An 18,794-nucleotide genomic window follows, 5' to 3' on the forward strand; every position below is an offset into this window, starting at 1 on the left:
ATGTACACTTAGAATTAGCGCGGGGCTTATAAAAGTGGGGGGACCACTGCGGTCGCATAGGTTGCAGTGACCTAAGACCGGTCCAGGATGACACTGACCTTTCAACTGATCTAAAATTTGAGAACCCCAACTCTATGAGGATCTTGTGTACTTTATTGTCTGTCTTATGTCTTGTCTGCCTTCTGTCTTGTCTGCCTTATGTCTTGTCTGCCTTATGTCTTGTCTGCCTTATGTCTTGTCTGTCTTATGTCTTGTCTGCCTTATGTCTTGTCTGTCTTATGTCTTGTCTGCCTTATGTCTTGTCTGTCTTATGTCTTGTCTGCCTTATGTCTTGTCTGTCTTATGTCTTGTCTGCCTTATGTCTTGTCTGCCTTATGTCTTGTCTGCCTTATGTCTTGTCTGTCTTATGTCTTGTCTGCCTTATGTCTTGTCTGTCTTATGTCTTGTCTGCCTTATGTCTATATGTCTTGTCTGCCTTATGTCTTGTCTGCCTTATGTCTTGTCTGCCTTATGTCTATATGTCTTGTCTGCCTTATGTCTTGTCTGCCTTATGTCTTGTCTGCCTTATGTGTTGTTTTCTTGGACTTATACTCTCACATTAGATGCAGTAGGGCTCAGGTTGGATCTACGGGTACCTTGCTACGCCACTACATATAGTTAGGACCAATTCCTATAGTTTTATTGGAAAATCTGAAATTTATAAGATAAGATAAGATACAGCTTATTTCAGGAAATTTTTTTTTGAGATAAGCGTAGAATGAATAATAATGCTAATGTCTCGAATTAATGCCAAAGGCAATAGTGGCCAGGTAAGACTGCAATCCTAAATGGATGATTTTAGTTGAATAGTGTCGATATTGACTGGGATGGGTGAAGAGATACTGCTTTAGAGCCCCCCTCCCCCAACAACCCAAAGGGAACTCCACGCTAATGAACTGTATAACTGTATTCAATGAATTCCATATTTTGCTGTTTATAACGCCGGCAGGCCTACGATTCTCATTCTGCCCAAAGCGCCGAAAACAACAAATGCTTCTATCAATGTAAGTAAACTGTCTACGGCTCTGACAACATGGGCCTAGCCAGGATTTTTTTTTTGGGGGGGGGGGGGGGGGGGGTTTGGGGGGGATTTTTTTTCTTCCCCCCCCCCCCACCCGCGAAAAAAAAATTATATGTATTTATGTGTGTGTGTACATAATTTTTATTACATTCTGACCCTTCATACTTTCGGAAGACGTTTATTGTGATCTAGAATAGGTTCTTCCATGAGTTAGTAGAAAAATTGTAGATTCCCCGCCATTACTAGCAAGGCGGTCTGGGAGAGCGCTAGGAGCTCCCCTAGCGCGGGGCGAAGCCCCGCCGCCAAGCACTATTTCTGATATTAAAAACCAACAAAATGCATATTCTGAGGTATCTACAGTGCATTTTCCTGCTATTAAAAAGTTCTATTTCAAAAACCTAATGTGCTATTCTTACTGACTTAGACCCTCCCGCGCCGTTCGGCGCATTGGCTGTTAAGCTGTTTCCATAAAATTGTAGATTCCCCGCCATTAATAGCAAGGGGGTCTGGGGGGAGCGCTAGGAGCTCCCCCAGCGCGGGGCGAAGCCCCGCCGCCAAGCACTATTTCTGGTATTGAAAGCCAACAAAATGCATATTCTGAGGTATTTACACTGCATTTTCCTGCTATTAAAAAGTTTTATTTCAAAAACCTAATGTGCTATTCTTACTGCGCCGTTCGGAGCATTTGACGTCAAGCTGGTTCCATAAAAATCTGTCACTGGTAATGTCTGAAGCCTCTTCCCACATGCCATGAGGACCTCCATGAATGAGTGGCGTCAAGTTGTACTAGGATATCATTGCAACTCTTCTTATGCGTAATTTATTTTGTCGGAGAACATGTCCAGCAAACCTCATGCATCGCTCTCTCACAATCTTACTAATGGGTCGACTCCCAGTTCGGCATAGGATTTCCTTGATTTAGACCCGATCTGACTCCTAAAATCTGTCTTAGCCATCTTTGTTGAGCCACATTTTGTGTTTTTCAATTTCGGCAGATGACTATTCACTGCAGTTTATTAATGGAGCCCTGTCACTGGTAAAAATGTGTAACCTCTCTTGAATACGCTCTTGGAATTAAGTGACTGTAGTTTGCTTTAGATTTTATATCGAAAAGAGAAGTTTTATCGTCAAAATCATCCGTTGGTGGTTTTCCACCTCAAAATGCTCTGTAGGGGGATCTTAAATTCAAAACAATCTGGAGGGGTTTTAAACTTTAAAAAAAAGCCATCTGTAGAAGAGGGGTTTAAACTCAAAACCCCCGATTGGATTGGCTACGCTCAAATAATTTTAGTGTGTAATTTGCTTTTTTTTTATATTGAAGAGGTATTTTTAGCATCAAACCCCTCTGAATGGGGATTTAAACTCAAAACCCCTTTTGGCAACGCTCATAGCATTTTGAGTCCGTAATTTACTTTTTTTCTTACACTGAAGATGTATTTTTTATTCTCAACCCCCCTGGCGGGGGGTTTAAACTCAAAACCCCTTTGGCTACGCTCATAGATTTTAGAGTGAGTAATTTGCTTTTATTTATATTGAAGATGTACTTTTTAGCTTCAAACTCCACTGGAGGGGAGTTTAAACTGAGTGTATAATTTGCTTTGTTTTTATTATTAAAGAGGTATTCAAATCTGAGTCAAAACCCATTTAGCTACGTTCATAACATTTTGAGTGCGTAATTAGTTTTTTTTTTTTTATATTCAAGAGGGGGTTTATCGTAAATTTTAGAGGGGGTTTTAAAATCAAAATCTTCCTTAACTGCGCTCTTGTAATTAGGGGATTTTCGTTTGCATTTTTTTTTTGTTTTGTTTTATAGAAGAGGGGAAGTTAACTGCAAAAACCCCAGATAGAGGGTTTAAAACTCAAAACCCCTGGTAGGGGTTTTTAAACTAGAACCCCTCTGGTAGGGGTTTTAAACTCGAACCCACTGGTAGGGGTTTTTAAACTCGAACCCCCCTGGTAGGGGGTTTTAAACTCAAAACCCCTTGTTAGGGGGTTTTAAACTCAAAACCCCTTTGGTTGTGCTGGGGCAAGTGATGGTTTAGTATAACAAACTCACCTAAAATAAACAAAGTCAAAGCAAAAAATCAGTCATTAAATTTCTTAAATTTCGACTCCCCCCTTCGGGGGGGGGGGATTTCATTTCGGGGGTTTCAAACCCCCCCCCTGGCTACGCCCATGTCTGACAATATCTCTTTTCTTTTTTTCTTTTCTCTTTCTTACTTTTCACTGCTCTTTTCTTTTCCTTCTGCTTTCTTTTTTTTCTCTTTCTTATTTATCTCTCTCTTTCTCTCTGACCTTTTTTTCCTTTTGTTTGTTTCTCGCTTTTATTCTTTCTCTCTTTCTCTCTCTCTCTCTCTCTTTCTCTCTCTTTTTCTCGCTCTCTTTCTCCGTTCTCTCTCTCTCTCTCTCTCTCTTTCTCTATTTTCACCTCTTTTTCTCCTTTCTCTTTCTCTTTTTTCTCTCTCTTTCTCTCTGCTCTTCTTTCTTTCTCTCTCTCTTTCTCTCTCTGCTCTTCTTCTCACCTAACTCATAAAAACAATTGTATTAATATCTCTAGGAAATTCTTCTGCATTCAAAGTTTAAATCTCCTGTCAAATTCAAATCAACAACTGAGTCTCTACACTCAAAGTTAGTAAAGGAAAGTCGAGGCTGGGCGGCGTCTTGTGTGGGCCACGTCAGGTCTACTAAGGATCAACAGAGAACAATGTAATCTTCTACAACAATTGTAAATTACTTCCAAACCAAGCAGGCCGATCCTATTATATACATTTTTAGGGAATAGCTAACAAGACATGACATGCATTTTAAAACTGACATTAATTTGACACAAACTCTCGGCGGGCCCTTGGGGCACCTGTTGTTGCTCCTCTCTGCACATTTCAGTTAGGGTTACATCAGTGTTACTGGGTTAATTTAATTTTGACTTCAAGTCTAAGGTTTATCTCGAGGGAAAGTTTATTGATTACTCACGGGCTTCCTTTAATTTGGAGTTTGGTCAAAGATCCCTGGCCAAGGCGTTACTTTTGAAACGGTAAGAAATTTAAAGTTACACTTAGTAACACATTCCATTTCCTCTCTTTCCCTCACTCCGGCTTACTTTCTCTCTTTCTCTCTCTTTGGCTTAATTTCTCTCTTTCTTTCTCTCTGGCTTACTTTCTCTCTTTCTCTATCTCTGGCTTACTTTCTCTCTTTCTCTCTCTTTGGCTTAATTTCTCTCTTTCTTTCTCTCTGGCTTACTTTCTCTCTTTCTCATCTCTGGCTTACTTTCTCTCTTTCTCATCTCTGGCTTACTTTCTCTCTTTCTCTCTCTTTCGCTTAGTTTCTCTCTTTCTTTCTCTCTGGCTTACTTTCTCTCTTTCTCTATCTCTGGCTTACTTTCTCTTTCTCTTTTTCTTTGGCTTACTTTCTCTCTTTCTTTCTCTTTGGCTTACTTTCTCTCTTCGACATACTTTCTTTCTCTCTTTCTTACTTTCTCTCTTTCTCTCTTTGACATACTTTCTTACTCTCTGGCTTACTTTCTCTCTCTATCTGGCTTACTTTCTCTCTTTCTCTCTCTCTCTCTGACTTACTTTCTCTCTCTCTTGCTTTCTTTCTTTTTCTCTCTCTGGCTTACTTTCACTCTTCTCTTTCTCTGGCTTACCTACTCTCTGTCTCTCTCTCTAACTTTCTTTTTCTCTGAAATTTTCTCTATCTCTTTGACATAATCTCTCTCTCTCTCTCTCTCTCTCTCTTTCTCCATATATATATATATATATATATATATATTGTTACAAATGAACAGTGACAGGTAGAGGTGACCCCGGCGAGATGACACAGCAGTGAGTATTCTCTGGAATCTACGCTTGTAAACAAAGACAGGATGTGACGTGTCCTCATGTGATGTTCCAGAAGGTACTAGCAGTGTTTTTACAATATTGGAGGAGCGATTAGGGAATCTATGTAAACCAGAGAGTTAATGTGAAAAGTCAATCATCGGTACAGTCGTCGTTACTGTTGTCTACTCTGTGCGAGACAGTAGAAGAGAAATGTGTACGACTCATGCAAGTTAATTAGGATAGAGTTAACTGGAGTGGACTACAGTCGTTAAAGTCTATACAGCGAACTACAGTGGACTTGAGTCGTTACAGTCGATGTAAGGCGTGTACGGCTCTGATTCGGTAGAGTTGAGTACGACTCGGAACAGTTGAGTAGAGCGGAATACGGCTCGATGCAAGTTGAGAAGAGATGAATTGCAACGAAGTGAAGAGATGAATTGCAACGAAGTGAAGAGATGAATTGCAACGAAGTATAGCTATCATTAAACTACCAGATACTGTACAGTCTTCTACGCTACAAGTTACAGTGACAAATTGTTAGAGTTAATAGACAATAAAGTTATATGAAGCTGAAAGTTGAGTTGTCAAGTTCTTTACGGTGTTTTTATGTGTGTGCCTACTCACTGCCTACTAGTACATTTAGCCATAAGATTCAGGAATACGTAACTATAGAGATATATAAGAGACAGACAGAGAGAGAGAAGTGATACAACAACAACAACAACAACAACTAGTTACCTATTTGATCTGAGAGGTACATCATCTCCAAACCTTACAAACATTGAGCCAAATGACAAAAGTAATGACAATGAATGACAAAGCTGTTCGTCACAGTATTGATGACTTGATGAAGAGAAAAAGACAGGACACAATCAGAGGTTTTGAAATACACTCCTCCATCCAGAGGAGATAATTCCTAAAACCACATTTCAGATTCATTTCAATGTAATAGTTTTTTTAACTAAAAAACAAACAATGTGGTTAATACAAGTGACACAGATGTATGTGTGAGTGTGTGAGCAAAGTTAATTTTTTTGTAAGTTGTTTTTCACGGCTCACTGACAGACTTGACAGAGTACAGACAAAGGGTAGGAATAGTGTGACACTTAGATGTATAGCTTGGAGGGCGACTTGATACCCGTAGGACGGAACAGACACGGAAGATTTAGTTGTGTTAATATAGGCGTGGGTTAGGGTCACCGCCTATATAGAGTAGAGTTTTGGGGCAGTCGAGACACAGCGCCATGTAGTGTTAGCAGGGGCGTGTGTCGTGTGCTAGGCGTTTTCTGGTGAACGACACATACAGACATTGGGAGCAAGTCGCCGAGGCTGGCTCGCAATCTTGGCTCCAAGAGGTGTGAGTTGTTTGCCAGAGACAACATGTAGGAATTCGTTTTAAAGGACCAGGGTAAGAACAAATGCTTTTATTACTTATATTTCTAGCATTAGATGTTAGTCGATTATGAATAAATAGAATGGCGCTTTAGCGAGTTGTTAGCGATATTTTGGTTCTTTGTTTATTTAGAGTGACAGTCTGGGTGGCAGTCTTAAGTATGTGGCAGTCTGACAGTCTGGGTGGCAGTCTTGAGTATGTGGCAGTCTGACAGTCTGGGTGGCAGTCTTGAGTATGTGGCAGTCTGACAGTCTGGGTGGCAGTCTTGAGTATGTGGCAGTCTAAGCGGAGAGACACTGAATAGATGTTAGCGACAGTGGCCAAGACCAGATAGCAAGACAATGAGCGACGCAATGATTGGCATCAGATGACATGGACTGAACTCTAATGCAGTCTGCGGCGCTGGGTCCAGTGCATATTGGAGGAGGGAGTAGCCGTGGTGGTCTTATTGGCACGGGTTACTAATTGCTGTGTTGTTAATTATGTCTTTATTGTTTATTATGTTAACAAATACAACAGTTTTATTAGCATATACAGTAATGAAGCCACTTGTCTTAGTATTGTATGTTATTAATCTATGTTTGCAGTCTATCAATCATTACATCTATTACATGATTTTAAAGTGGCCAGCTATGCCCAACTTAGAATATTAAATATTACTTTTAATTAGAGAGTTTGAGTTTATGAGTATTCATTATGTGGTCATTGATGTTGTGACATTGTTGTCATTAGTTTAATTTATATACATTCAAAGTACGCTAATAATTATGCAAAGTAATTACACGTGAGAATCATCACTAGACAAAAAGAGCCAATGTAATACTACTGGTACATATATATATTAAAGGGAGGTAAAAATGGGGTTGTGGCGAGTGGGGGAGGGTCGTGACTACACAGGGAAGCAATGAGGAAAGAATCTTGATTTGACTTAGAAAATGTTTTTTTTTTCCTCTTGAGAATTTAGTGCTCTCCCTTTGTTTCATCATTTCCTATGGAAAAACAAATTAAAATGAAAGTCTGTGTTTTGCACCTTTTTTAGATCACATTTCTGTTACTCCTTAAGCTCACTTTGATCAACTTTTTTGTAATGCATGAAACATTAAAAACTGTTAGCTAAAATAGAGGATGGGGGGATAAACTTGCAAGATGTTAAAACAAAAATACAGTCGCTAAGGCTAAAATTTGTAGTCAAGTAGTTAGAAACCCAACAAACTTTCCCTTGACAATTTACTATTATGGTTTAAGATTAAGTAGTCTTCTTCCAATACACAATGATACTCCTCACTATTTTGGTACAGTCACTCATCCATTTTACAGATCTATTTCAAGAGTTTTACCTGGTAATGAACATTTAATACACAACAAAACCAAAGAATCATACACAACACTTAAAAAGCTGTTACAGGAAAGCCTAGTGAATAGGATTAAGTGGGGGAGAGTTCTTGGGGTGACAGAATTCAAGGACACATTCATAAACCTACACAGTAAACATATCCCACCAAAAGCTAGAGAGATTAGTTATAGACTTATCTTTGGGATGACCCCTATGGTTAGAAGACGGGCAAATGACCGTGAATGTATATTATGCCACCTTGAAAATGCTGATAACGAAAAACACATGTATTTGGAATGTCCATTATTCCTTCAAGTTAGAAGTACTGTATGGGACCTATTGGAAGCAAACTGTGGCAATTATGTAAATGCTAACTTGTGTATTATTTTAAACAAGCTGCCAAAACTAAAAAATAAAATGATACATAACTTTAACTTGATTATTGTTTCCGAATACAGGAATCTTGTTTGGGCTACCTGGCTCAAATGTCTACATAATAATAAGGTGTTTGATCCTAATCACTTGGAATTAACATTTAGAAAAATAATGGACTTTAGGGTAGAGAATTATCTTGTTTGATTTTCATATACCTGTATAATGCTCATGTAGTTTTTCAGAAATAGGGTGTTGGGGGTCAGGGATATCTGATATTGTGTTGATTGTTCTGGAGTAGAGTATACTTGTATCATTTTTCTGTCTTTAGGGGGTTCATTGGTTAGGTAGTATGTCTTTGATATTAAATAATATTTCTATTACTGTTATTATATTTTTAGGTTAATCACTTTTCAATTGTTTATGATTTAATACTTGTGAATTATGATAACTTACAAATAAAAACATATTAAAAAAAAAAAAAAAAAAAAGCCCACAAAAGAGGCAAGATGGCCCATAAAAGAGGCATATAAAGCCCAAAAAAGAGGCAAAGAAAAGAGGCATGAAGCCCAAGGATTCCTATGATGATAAAGCTAAAACTGAATAGCGCAAATTCTGAGGTCTCCTTTAAAAAAAAAAATTAAAAAAAATGCTGATATGGCCCCTTGCTGCAACACACTCCACAATCATTCTGGAAATCCTGGAATGTGTTTTTGAAACCATTTCCTTCATAAAAATGTTGTTATGAAATATTCGTTGTATTATTACTAATATAAATAAATATGTTATGTGTTTTCTTTTTTAAAAAAAGTCTACACGATGTCCATGAATTGTGCTTTTGAAACTATGCCTTCACAAAATTTTCTTTTTATTAAATATTCTTTGTATTATTATTGATATAAAATAATATATTATGTCTTTTCTTTTGAATAAAATCTTATTAAAAAAAAAAAAAAGAGGCTAAAGCGCAGAAAAGAGGTGAATAAAATACCCAAAAAAGAGGCAAAGAAAAGAGGCAAAGGCCCAAGGATTCCTAGGATGTAAACAGCTCGACAACTGAAGTCAAAAGCTAAAAAAGCTGAGGTATCCTAAAAAAAAGAAAAAAAAAGATGCTGATAACGAGAAGCATATATATTTGCATTGTCTATATTTCATAAAGTTAAATGTACTATACTAGACTTGCAATAAGCTAACGATAGCAACTATGTTGTGAATCTAAACTTGTCTATTGTTTTAAACAAGTCGCCAAAACTGAAAAATAAAATGGTTCATAATTTCAATTTGATTATTTTTTTCTGAATATCAGAATCTTGTTTGGACTTGCAGGCTCAAAGCTTTTCCTAATAATAAGATGTTTGCTTAGAATTGACATTTAGGAAAATTGTTGGTTTTAGGGTACAGAATTATTTAGTTTGATTCCAAAAAATGGTGTTAATGATATTTGATATTGTGATATCAGTTATAAGGTAGATGAAAACAAATGTGTGTTTAATTGTGTTTATATATGTATGAAGAGTATGTGTGTATGGCTATGCATGTATTAATGTGTAAGTATATTTGTGCATTTACTTTTATTCCCAGTTTGTTTTTGATATACTATTCCTATATCACATTTTTGGCTCTGAACAATCCAGCACATCTAATGGTTTCAACACTTATATACAGGATATTTGCTTTTAAATTATGATTATTAGTACCATTGTTATTATTATTATTATTTCGTCAAGTAAGGAATTCAATCACCTGCGATGCATGGTACTAAATTATATTTTTAAATTGTGTTTTGTGTGAGATTTATTAGCAAGGTTAGAGAGGCAAGTGGAGCTTTGTCTGTTCTTGGACTGGTTTTTTTTTTTAAAGATTACTTACATATATTATATTTTATCTTTTCAGTCTGTGGGGAATCTAACAGAACTCCAGGACCTCTCGGTGTCAACTGGTGAAGATTAGTTGTCCCGGGGTCTCATTGGGGGGGGGGGGGGAAATTATCGCCAGACCAGGCATGGTTGTATTCATGATATACAAATACAAAGTCCACTAAATTCCTCATGAGCACACTGCAATGCTGCCTGGCTTCAATGTTTGGTTTGATAACAGGTTAACGTCTGGAAGCTGGTGCAGTGCAGTTCTGCCCACTAAGTGTTTCTCCGATGGTGATGAGGAGACACGGTCAGACTAATTAAGTTCCTTTGTACCTGAATACAATGGCGCCGAGCACATGTCTTCTCCGCAACGTGAGGATGACTTTGCGATGTCCAAAAACATTGTTGATTAGCCCAGCTTTAAGTATAAAGTGTTGGACATAAAAACTTCAGAACAATAGGACTTCAAGCTGATCTGTCAGCTGATAAACGCACCAACAACATCAAAAAGAATATCAAGGACTTCGTCCTCCAACAGAGGACAATGTAGTGGATTATTATTATTATAGCTTTTATATAGCGCTACTTTCATGCTTATAGCATGCTCAGAGCGCTTTAGGTCTAATCTCATTTGTGGACCAGTGGGGGGAGGGGAGGGGGGGGGGGGAGGGCGTATCTAGGAGTTTGGTTTTCCGTGCTGCCTTTAGGTGATCAGAGTCGGGTGTCGAACCTCGAGCCCCCTTCTAGGTAGCCAAGCCAAGTTCAAGCGCACTTGTCCTCTCGACCACGCTTCCCACGATACCACGTGATAGTCAAGTTTGGACAGTTGCTGTACAATGTTAACGTGAACTGTTGTGTAAACCTGGAACTTACGTCAGTGTCTTGTGTGTTGTTGGCAAGATAATCTCTTTTACTGAATTTAAAAAAAAAGGTCAAATATGAAAAAACAACAACTCATTATGTTGATGACCGAGTGATGTCTAGTAACAGTGTTTACGTTGATAAACCAAAAAATTGTAAGTCTACATTGTTGGACATAGAAACATTTGCAATAGAAATTCATGCTGATCTGTTAGCTGGTGAGGCGCGGTGGCTGAGTGGTAAAGCACTCGGCTTCCGAACCAAGGGTCCCGGGTTCGAGTCCTGGTGAAGACTGGGATTTTTAATTTCGGGATCCTTGGGCGCCTCTGTGTCCACCCAGCTCTTATGGGTAACTGACATTAGTTGAGGAAAAGTAAAGGCGGTTGGTCGTTGTGCTGGCCACATGACACCCTCGTAAACCGTAGGCCACAAAAACAGATGACCTTTAGATCATCTGCCCTATAGACCACAAGGTCTTATAGGAAAACTTAACTTGTTAGCTGGTAAACGCAACAACAAAAACATATAGCATTTAACAAAAACGAATTCTGTTGGCATTCTTCTTGCCCTTTTTTCCGATAATATTCAGACAATTAATTTCAGGCCTCGTTTGGGCACTTCTGGATTTGTATGTCTTTTTCGTTGATCCAAACTAAAGCCATCTTTAAAAAAACAAGGTTACAAAGACAGTTTGTGTGGAAACACAAACTCAAAATCGGCCCCCCGAGGTGGTCTGCTTAGGCAGGTAAAAAGGCAGGTTTCAATATTTTCAGAAGGAATATCAGAAACTATGAACTGCAAACAATCAACAACTACAAGCCGTATCTCTGTCGATACAAAACGGAGAGACGTGCTCGTGTCGAAAGTGTTGCCGACACTGTCGTAGTGTTAGTTCGACTAACGACTTGATTCCACTGGATACGGACATTTATAAATGTTATTATTACTTCATTGTTAATATTCATATGTATTCAATGAACTGATAGGCGTGTAGATATAGCCCGGCGCAATCCTGGCCTAACTGCTATTATTGAATGTTTATCTAATTCATACAATTGTTTTGAAAAGGGACACAATCTCTCATTCAAAGCCTGAACAAAGAAATGTCCCCCCCCCCCTTAGTTCTTGGCTCGTTGTGGTTTATTTAATGTAAATAGCTGGTATGACAAACAATGCCTTAATTTAGCAATACACATCTTTTTTTTTTAACCCCATTTTTTTTTTTTACAAAAAAATTTAAATACTTCTGCATAAATGTGTTAAAAATATGTTGAGTAGCTATCTCCCTTACTAAATAGTCTCCCGTGTTGTTGTTTTTTTTTTACTATTAATAATGAATAGTTATAAAAATATTCTATTTTTTTAAATGCTCGCACAGTTGATTTTGAACATTTATATTTACGCTTTCCGAAAAAAAAATAGCCGTTGCATTGGACATTTGAAATTTGTTCAATATCATGATGTCGGATTTTCAATACCTTTTATAGCTTATGAGATTAAAACGGGTATGACGGACAGACAGACCACACAAAACTAACAGCGGTTAATCTTCTTTCGGAGGCCGCTAAAAATAGTGATTTATAAAATGACCATGTATCGTAGGTGTGGAGTCAATATTTTCTACTTTTGATATTCTGTAAAACTACTCTCTGCCCGCCAACTACACCTTATCTTATCTTATCTTATATAATACAGACGTTACTTCAAAAAAAAAAGAAGATGATTACGTCCTACGCGTCATGCATTCAGTCATGAATATTAACCAATGACTTAAATTCTGCCAAGTCACTGGTTTTCCTGGCTAGCTCAGGCAACCCATTCCATGATCTAATAGCACTAGGGAAGAAGGAGCATTTGTACAAATTTGTCCTAGCATATGGGACGAGGAATGTGCCCTTATCTTTGTGTCTTTCTGAGTATTTTATTAAATTTTGTATTTGACGATTATGGTTCAGCGTTTTATGTATAATTGCTACTTAACATTTAAGTTTTCTATCCTTAAGGCCTTCTAAATTGAGTGATTTAACTAAAGGTGTTACTCTAGTCAAATGTGAATATCGTTTGTTATGAATCTCACTGCTCTATTTTGTGTCTGTTCCAGTTTCTTAATGTTTTCTTGAGTTGAGGGGTCCCAAACGGAGGATGCATATTCTATTATTGGTGCATCACTCCAACAGCTGCTCGAGATTCACATGCCATCTTCTAGAAGTTGACAACTTCCCTTCTTACTAAAAGTCCCACTCTAAACAAGCTTCAAGGCTACGGTAGGCCCATTGTTCTAGTCGTGTCTTGTGACAGTAACCTAGAAACAAGCTTCAAGGCTACTGTATGCCCATTGTTCTAGTTGTGTCTTGTGACAGTAACCTAGAAACAAGCTTCAAGGCTACTGTATGCCCATTGTTCTAGTTGTGTCTTGTGACGGTAACCTAGAAACAAGCTTCAAGGCTACTGTATGCCCATTGTTCTAGTTGTGTCTTGTGACAGTAACCTAGAAACCCAATGGCATCCAAACGAAGTCTATGACTTTAGATTCATCCAATTTTGATTATAAAAACTTGAAAAATGTGAGATCTAGATCTAGTATTATAATTATTTAATTATTGTTCGCTTGTGATTTTTTTCCCTTCTTGCTCAAACCGAAAGAAGTCACGATTTCGAAGATTACTATCCATGAAACTATACTATCAGTCCTAAGACCTGCTTGTCACACACACAGAGAGCGTTGATGGTAGAATGTCACGCGTCCTACTGCACCGCCATCTGGCAAAGGGCCATTACTCCAACAACAAGGGCAATTACTGTGTCAATGTATTTGACAAATTAGACGGCAGGGGGTACTAAGCGTGAGTGCAAGGTAAAAACGACCTGACCTCTGACCTTTTTTTCTAGTGATGGGCTAAGTCTATAAGTGGCGACTCTGGATGGAGTGATGTCCCCATGTCAAGGAGAGCTGGCACTGGTTGCTTTGTTATGACAGGTCCACTTGACCCAACTTAACACAAACAGACAGGCAGATGACGTAGCAGACACAACTGTCACTGACAGTGTCATTGAATTCAAGACTCATCACTGAACTATCATTCACTTAAACTATCATTCACTTAAACTATCATTCTCTTAGACTATCATTCACTTAAACTATCATTTCATTACTTAAAGTCTTAAACTATCATTCACTTAAACTGTCCTTCACCTATGCACAGAACTGATGTTGATGGTCATTGAATGTAGCACCAGAACTGCTGGTATAAAGTTAAACCGTTGAAGGTGTATTAAAATATTTTTTTTATTTTTTAAATTTGAAATAGCTTGAATGACTTCTTTGTGAGCAATACTAAATATAAATTTTTTATTTAGATGTAGACACATTTTAAATTGTACTGAAATCAATGTGGTAGACTTCAGAAATAATAAAAATATAACTAAATCTCATAACAAAAACACGTCTTTTCCCTCTGGCAATCTGGAGTCTTCTGAGTTACCCAAGACAGATGACAACACTGCCGCTCATCTTGCATTATTCACACTGCAAAGCTAACCTCTTCCCACTGTCACTATAGAAACACACACACACTTCATAACAAAGAGCCATGGTTTGTGTCTTTAAGACTGCATTATCGATCCTTATTGGAAATGAGATGACAAAGGCTCATTATTCAATTAAAAACAAAACAAAAACATCAAACGAAGGGGATTAGAGCTAGATCTGGCGATAAAAAACAAATTTATTAACTGCGCTCAACTAACTAAAATGACTCTCTTTAGAAGGGCTTCCGATACAAGAACCATTAACAAAAGACGACAATTTTAGCGCCACATTTCATATTTTTCTTATCATTTTGGACATATTTTGTCTCCTTACGGTTGAGGGGGGCTTGCTTAGAGTTTCATCAGTGGTGGGTGACTCTGTTAAGGAAAAAGGCACTAAAATGTTTCTAATTTGTAAATTATATTTCAGTTCTAGCAGTTGGACAGAATGATTAGTTTAAGAGTTGACAACTAAAAAGGAAATTTCATATTGGTGGTAGGTTGTCCTTTAGAAAACAAGTTTTAAATATAAATGTGTCATTTTATCGTTTAATTTTCGTTCACCTTTATTTTGAATTGAATTTGTTTAGAACATGTTTCGTTCTTACAGCTTTCTCAGTCCTCTCTGGTCTCATAATTTTGTGAACCAATTGGAGTGGAAGTTTTATGGGAGAAGGTTTCCACGCTGCCTTTTCCAAAACAAAAAAAAAATAAAAAGCTATTAGCCATTGAGCTATTCAAGTGCTTATTTCTTTTTAAAAGAAGCTTTTATATGTGTAATGTTAGTTTTGAATTTTTAAAATTGTTTTCAGCGTTCGACTGGGCGTGATTAGCGTCATTGGTCGCCCATCGATGAATGAAAGTGTATTTTCCACACAAAAAAATTATCAAAATGAACTAATTACGACTAATTGATGAACTAATTGGTTACTTTTTTTGATTGATTCATTTGTTGTACTTGACATGGAATAATTGTGCAAAGTTTCAGCCTGATCCAGACAGACAGACAGACAGAGTGAGTTCATATAAGTTTGTTTACAAAATCACATTAAAAGGTTTTGAGGCTAAGAAAATTTTAAGAAAAGTGGATTCAAGAACAAATATTACAAATACAAAGTTTAGAGCAATGCAATGGGGAGATAATTATATTCACGTATGCCTAGAAGTGCAGACGACACTAAGTGACCTTTTCTCGTCTGATTGCGTAATAAACAAGTCCTCCTTGTAAATGCTAACAGAATTAGTATATGTTAATGAAGTTGTTTTTTGAGATGCTCGTTGGCCCACTGGTCTTCAAAAGTCATCGCAAATTTGTTTCGACTTCTATTTGCTCGTTTCTTACCTCCCCTGAATAGCTCTAACACTGCCCATTAAGAAGAGCTTAACCACGTGACTTGGCAAGCATAGTTCCCAGAAGTGTTGAATGCGCCATTAGAATACATCGTCGTGTTCACTCATTAACTTGTTTGACGTCTGCTGGCTGGACACAACACGTGGTGGACTTAGCGAGTTAAGGTTACTCGCGCTCAGCACATTCTTTCTAGCATTTTGTCTTATTTTTTAAATATATTTTTAACACATTCCCCTGTCAATAGGTAAAGGGGGAAAGGTTTAGGAGTAAAGACTGAGAGAGTGAGGAAGTGAGAGAGTGAGGAAGTGAGAGAGTGAGGAAGTGAGAGAATGAGGAAGTGAGAGAGAGTGAGGAAGTGAGAGAGTGAGGAAGTGAGAGAGTGAGGAAGTGAGAGAGAGTGAGGAAGTGAGAGAGTGAGGAAGTGAGAGAGTGAGGAAGTGAGAGAGTGAGGAAGTGAGAGAGTGAGGAAGTGAGAGAGAGTGAGGAAATGAGAGAGAGTGAGGAAGTGAGAGAGAGAGAGGAAGTGAGAGAGAGAGGAAGTGAGAGAGTGTGGAAGTGAGAGAGTGAGGAAGTGAGAGAGTGAGGAAGTGAGAGAGAGAGAGGAAGTGAGAGAGAGAGAGAGGAAGTGAGAGAGAGTGAGGAAGTGAGAGAGTGAGGAAGTGAGAGAGTGAGGAAGTGAGAGGGTGAGGAAGTGAGAGAGAGAGAGGAAGTGAGAGAGTGTGGAAGTGAGAGAGTGAGGAAGTGAGAGAGTGAGGAAGTGTGAGAGAGAGAGAGGAAGTGAGAGAGAGAGAGAGAAAGTGAGAGAGTGAGACAATGAGAGAGTGAGGAAATGAGAGAGTGAGGAAGTGAGAGAGAGAGAGCAAGTGAGAGAGAGAGAGGAAGTGAGAGAGAGAGAGGAAGTGAGAGAGTGAGGAAGTGAGGAAGTGGAAGAACAAAGAGGGAATACCCAGGACGGATCTAAATAAGTAGGCCTAGAGGCCCTGGCTGAAGTGTATTAGGTGGCCCGACGTGAAATAGAAAAAAATAAAATAAACAGCCAAAAATTAAAATGACGCAATTTATTTCAAAACCTAGTGTCCTCTAACAGAGCAATGGGCACATCACCAACCTATTGCTTATCTCAACCAAACAAAAAAATATTTTTAATTCTGTGCGAAGTTCCCACCAATTGAAGGCCCTAGGCGGCTGCCGAGTTTACCTATGCCTAAGTCCGGCCCTGGAATAAGAGCGCAAGAGACTGGGAGACTGAGGGATTGAGAGAGGGGTTAGAGCCAGAAGTGAGGTAGAAGGGTGGCGGTGGTATCGAAGTGTAGAAATGAAAGAATGTTGAAATAAGGTGTGAAATGTTTCAAATACCTGGCTAGTTCGTGTCGCATCAGCTGAGGATTAGAAATTAATCGCAGGTATTAACCTTACATCACACCCGGGCTCTCTCTCTCGTACTTTAACACACAGGCTTCGCCAGGGGCGTCGACTGAAAACAACGGTCCTCAAACTTCGAATTGAGAACAAGAATCAGAGTACGTATAGCTGGAAACTTATAATCAGGGGCCAAGCTGATGTTCTGTAAAGTCCACTTATTCTCATTCAATCTCTTCAAGTGTCGGCGGACGTGGATTTCAAAAACAGCTCTAACGATTTTCCCTAGACATTGGCCAGTTTATGTATATCTTTGAAAAAATAAAACATTACTAGATGATTGACCACACAATCAAAATTCCGGTTTGACCGATGCAATTTTTTCTTAGAATTAAATTTCTGCATTTTGAACTATCATTCAACGGGTATTCCCGAACTCAACTCAAATGTTTCTTTGTGTTCAATGAAGAGTTGTGTAGGCCGATACGTTCATGAACATTTTGTTCACCGTCTTATTTAGATAAAAAGAATGGGGAATGATATAGAGAATCATCGCGTCATAGTGGAAGAAATGATTTTGTTTAGAAAAAAAAAAAGAAAAGCACTTTTTTTATATTACATGTTTAACTCTTTTTCTCCGAATTGACGATACCATCGTTGATTTTAACTCATTCAATTAAATTAATGTTTGATTTGATAAAGTTTGTGTTATAAAAAAAGAGCATGCATTCCAAGTTAATTCTTTACCAAATAAAATAAACGGAAAGGTTATTGAAGCATTGTAAAAAAATATAAAGATTAGTAAAATACTACTTGGCAAATTTAATAATTCTGTCGGAACGTGGAAAATAATTACGGAAAGAAAGAGTTAATTGTAATGTTTTTCTTTTATTTATTTCCACTTGTTTGTTGTTGATTTTTTGAGTTACACAATATCCGTTGGAGATTTAGACGAGCTGAATTTTATTGCGGTGTAATATGTATGAGCATTATAGACTTAGTCGTGAAAATACGTGTTCAAATCTTGGCCAAGACTGGGATTTCAATTCTTTGGACTATCTGGCAGCCTAAGGTCCTTGACAAAGATTCTATCCAAGGCAAAAGACAGAGACGAAAGGAGAAAGACGGTTGACAGATCTTTCGTGGGGCCCCAACGGTTCAACAGACTAAGGGATAAGTGATGGTGAAGTTCCCTGTTATTAGTTGATACAATTAAATGTCTTCGTTGCACTGGCATCTCTCACTTTCTCATTCCATCACTCCCTAAGACCAGGGACTGCCTTAGAGAATTGGAAGCTCCAGGCGAACTGAATTAGGTGGTCCCAAACGAAATTGAAAAAAAAAAAATAAACAGCGAAAAAAAAATGTGCATAATTTATTTAAAACCTAGAGTACTACAACTACGACATTGACCATAATTTTCACTATTTCTTCTAAAAAAAATGGTCAAGAGTCCAGTGCTAGGACCCCCCACTTGACCACAATTTTCACTATTTCTTCTAAAAAAATGGTCAAGAGTCCAGTGCTAGGACCCCCCACTTGACCACAATTTTCACTATTTCTTCTAAAAAAATGGTCAAGAGTCCAGTGCTAGGACCCCCCACTTGACCACAATTTTCACTATTTCTTCTAAAAAAAATGGTCAAGAGTCCAGTGCTAGGACTCCCACTTGACCACAATTTTCACTATTTCTTCTAAAAAAAATGGTCAAGAGTCCAGTGCTAGGACTCCCACTTGACCACAATTTTCACTATTTCTTCTTTAAAAAAATGGTCAAGAGTCCAGTGCTAGGACCCCCACTTGACCACAATTTTCACTATTTCTTCTAAAAAAATGGTCAAGAGTCCAGTGCTAGGACTC

This window comes from Biomphalaria glabrata, chromosome 3, assembly GCF_947242115.1.
Source record: "Biomphalaria glabrata chromosome 3, xgBioGlab47.1, whole genome shotgun sequence".
In the NCBI taxonomy this organism is placed as follows: domain Eukaryota; kingdom Metazoa; phylum Mollusca; class Gastropoda; family Planorbidae; genus Biomphalaria; species Biomphalaria glabrata.